Source organism: Coenobita brevimanus, chromosome 95 (genome assembly GCF_032717465.1).
Source record: "Coenobita brevimanus isolate Jiangsu-jjx chromosome 95, ASM3271746v2, whole genome shotgun sequence".
Classification (NCBI taxonomy): Eukaryota; Metazoa; Arthropoda; class Malacostraca; order Decapoda; family Coenobitidae; genus Coenobita; species Coenobita brevimanus.
Genome location: NC_137048.1, coordinates 2,870,998 through 2,875,630, shown reverse-complemented (window position 1 = coordinate 2,875,630; position 4,633 = coordinate 2,870,998).

Below are 4,633 nucleotides of genomic sequence, written 5' to 3'. Positions count from 1 at the left end.
TGACACATTTGAAGCAATGAACAGTTTTAATACCATTATGAAGGGCAAGGAGCCTAGCATAATTAGTCGCAGTGACCACATTAAAGTACTCTTAGCCAAAGTTTGCCTTTGGGGACAAAAAGGGGATTAAGGAAATTTCTCAATGTTTCACAAACTGAGTCACACCTGTGATGGTGAGTCCAATAACGATATTCTGAAAACAGACATCAGAGAACATCTCAGTGCTCTTGGTAATGAATTCAAGCGCTGCTTCCCGGTGTTGACATAGACAGCACCGAAGCGTCTGTCTCACGGCCCATTCAGATGTACAGTGAACGATGTTTCCAAAGATTTTCAAGTTTTTTTGGGGGAGTGAGGTTAACTATTGATACGCCTGTGAAATTTGAATTTTCGAAGTTCAGTCTCTCAATTCTGCATCAAAATACTCCCTGTTTACCCATAGATTTCCTTTGTAAGTGAATTTGGTTTTACTCATGTACTGACTATATTAATTTTGTAATACATATACGTATTATGTACTGTAACCGTGTAATATAACATGGTATTAAGAACCATTGTATGACTGCATTACTTTGCCATTTGATTACTTTCTTCGTGAGGGGTAAAGGGGTGAGCACAAATAAATAAGATGGGTGAGAGTAAATGGGATGAAAACCACTGTTCCAGAAAAAAAAAAAAAAGACAAAACAGTCATCGGCGGTGCAAAACCATATACGGACACTCTTATTATACCCATGTTTATACCACCTACAGTATTGTATTTGGTGTAATGGTATTCAGCAGGATCCATTCGTCATATATATGGCAACTGAATAACACTACAGTCGTTATGGGCTACATGGTACGTCAATGCCTATGGCCAAAAACGTTGTAGAGACGCAAATTGGTAACGCCAATACCCCGTACATAATTAAGCTACAAACATGAAGTTAGTTTCATTCTCTTTGTAATGAGCAGTATCATCAAATTCTGGCATAAAAATACCAATAACCCATCTTCTATTAAAAACAGAATAAAGATGTTGTCCGGGACGGCACATAACTCTGTTCAAATTTATCACGCTCCTTTATTATTTCCAGTATGAACTTGGTATTATCCTTCATGCTTTAGCTATTGAAATTTCCTTTTCATCCACACCCATTTCATAAGAATACGTCCAATAATTTGTGTACTGGTAGCGAGAAAAATAATGGATATCCTATCATCGTTCTGGAAGTGGTTCTCAATGGCATTTTTGTGAATTTCGTTTCTCTGATTCTCATTATGATAGGACTTGTAGTTCCTTTATAATCTCAGAGACATGTATTTTAAGATTCTGTAATGAACATTTTCAAAATTCTGTCACAGAAAACCGCAGAGAGTAGAGTGTGTATAAAAATTCCTTTCTATCTATACCAGATTTATGCACAAGCATCAATTAGCGGTGATACAACAAGAGTGGGAAGTTTGCACTCATCTTCTGTTTTGGTTTCTAATATTCAAAATGACTTTTAATGATCGTGGTATCGTATTTCTGAGACATGCACGCGAAAATCTATCTTTTACTACATCTCATGGCAGGTTTCATAACGGTATGACTAAGTTTACGTGTCGAAAAATGCTTGGCAAAATAGTTCTATAAATTATTTCTGTCTCAGCACACGTTTGGCAGGTAGCCCAGTGTAGAATGCCATAGCGGAAACCAAAAAGCTAATCCACTCTACCCTGAAGGTGTTAAGTAGCTCCTACATTTCAATATCTATGACGCTTTTCTTCCTTTTTTGCCATTTTTCCTACACTACCCAGCGCCTACCTCTTTCCATCACACACATCTATTCTCCAGGCTAAAACATCTTTACCCTGTCTTACAATGTACCTGTCCTTTGTATCCCGAATGATGTTCCCTCTTTGTTTATTGCTTCCTTCAACGTACTCTGTCCCTACCATTAATCATTTTGTAAATTCTCCTTCTCCCCTGCTTTCCATTCCCTATTAAAGTTTTCCCCCTTTTCACCTTCCACTTTGGAAATTAGTTCCGAGTGTTAATGTCTGTGTAATAAAGTATAATTTGTTGAGTCACTGCGAGTAGTGTTTGTGTTTCACCTGCTGAATTTGCAATCCTTCAGAAAAATACGGAGTACCTTTAGAAAAGCATAATTCCTTGAGATTGTTATGGTACAGTGCCTGTACATCGTGTAGGTAATATTATTGAAGATGTGAAGGTATTAAATATTTGACAACCGATTTGACTATGTTGAGTAATTTGTAACCCATTAAAAAAACACGAAATAAACCTGATGTCCCTGCCTTTATGACTTGATTGCATCAACTAGCGACAGTCTGAGCGTGTGACATTTTAATTTTTGTGCCTCTGAGTTCAGAAACAAGTCCTTTATTATTCAACTTGCTGCAACACCCAAGTTTAGCTGGAAAAGTTTCTTTATAACTTGGAAGGAAAAGTGAAAATATTCTCTTGAGAAAGAATATGCTCAGACCTTCCAACAACGTCACATTAATCAAACTCTCACAACTCCTCACTCGGGTTTAATTGTTGATTATCTTCCCTTATACTATGGATAAAAATACGTTAAATTTTTACTCGTTCCTGCCCCGGAGGGACTCGCAGACGGGTATTGTTTTCACTTAGTTACTCTGTTTGTCTGTCTGTCTGTCTGTCTGTTAACAACTTTACGCGAAAACTAGTAGTGCGATTTTGACTAGAATTACAGGGATGATGGGCTATGGACTTCTGATCATCTGATTAAATTTTACGACAAATTGGTCCAAGGCCAAGGCTGTAGGCCCCCAAAATGTAAACCGGGGACGGCAAAAATCGTTTTTTCAACATAACTCCTTTCAAATTCGTCATATCGACATGAAGCCAAAACTTAAAGGTGCATCTTTCAAATCTGCATCTTATAACATGCCTCATTACATCAGAGGGGTCACCCCCCCGTTAGCGGTAAGGGGGTCAATGTCAGGTGGGTCAAGCCTAGAATTTCAAATGGTCATAAAATCGTCAATTTTCACCTGATTTACTCCATATTTGATATGTGATATCCTTGACTAGATATCCTGTTGTGTTTATACGTCAGCACTAAAATGACTGCCGGGGAAGGGTTTGCTGTGCCTTGGCACCGCTTCTTATAGGTCTGGATTTCCTGTCGCAAAAACCCACCAACCAAATTTATTGACACTAGGGTGTTGTTCGTACCCTCGTAGGGTTAGGCGCTCCATAACATCTCTACCTAACCAATGCATTTTACATATCACACTGGACATGGAGCGGTGGCGTCTTCACTGTGGGTCTACCCCTTACAGGCTGTCGAAGAGGAGGAGGGGGACAGCATGGGGGCAAATCACCTCAAACCCCTCCCGCCCCTCACGGGGCCCGAGAACCTGGGAGTGGCTTCGGTGGCCCTAGCAAGTGCCACATCTCTCAACAAAACAGACACAACAGTTTTTCTACACCGAGGAATGACTCTCTGGCGGTCATTTCTCGAAGAATTCTTCTAGCAGTTGACACTGAGAGCAGTCCAGGACTCATCAACGTAAAACACATAGCCTATGTCGAGCATGCTCAAAACCCATCACTTTGAGTTGACAGACAGAGATCAATTCAGTGAATTTCTTGAAAGGACTGGACTCATTTCACCTGCATAACACTTGCATCCAGAGAACATATACAAACACCTGGACCTGCTCCTTATGTTCCTTCCTCCCCACCCACAAACCGTCCCCCCACTAGCCCCTCTCCTACTTCCTTCACACCTCCTCAGCCTAACCCAACGATCCTTCCGACATCATCCACTCCCCAACCCCTCCCATTCCACCCCAATCTAACTCACCCCGAACCCTTATCTGTCACAACCTTCTCTAACCCCTTCTCCTCCATCCACAGCCCCACTTTTCCCCCGTGCTGCAGCACCCAACATACACCGTATATACAACGTTAACATTCTTCAAATAAACATAGATGGCATAAACACCAAAAAAACAAGAACTCACAATTCATCAAACAAAAAAACATATACAGTGCCATCTTACAAGAAGCAAAACTACACAGAACACAAAAAACACCTACATTTCGTAATTTCACCACCATTAGACAAAACCGGGTCGACGGCGGTGGCGTGGACTCATCACTCTGGTACACCAATCCATCAACTTTTCAGATACTAGTGCACACACAAAATCACTTCTCCCCCCATATGACACAACAACAGAAATACAATCAATTAAATTACGCACTGGCAACAAATCACACATAACCGCCATACATGCATTTCCCTCCAATCATCCCCCACAGTACCACACAATTACTCTCCTCAAATACGCTACATCACTAACATACCCAACATCATCCTGGGTGGTGATTTTAGTGCCAATGCTTCGGCCTGGCATGTTAATAAATCTGACACAGACAGAGGGCTGGTACTACAGTCCCAAACAGATAATCTTTTCATCCTCAACAATCTCCATCAACATATCCATATCCCACACGAAGCCATTTTCCACCCATCATCCCCACACATTACCTCTAGTTCCCCAAACCTCGCCGCCACAACATCCTGGAGAGTGGTCAAAACCATTGGCTCTGACCACCTCCCAGTCATCATCACTACCAAAGCCAGAATCATCCCAGCTGGCCACA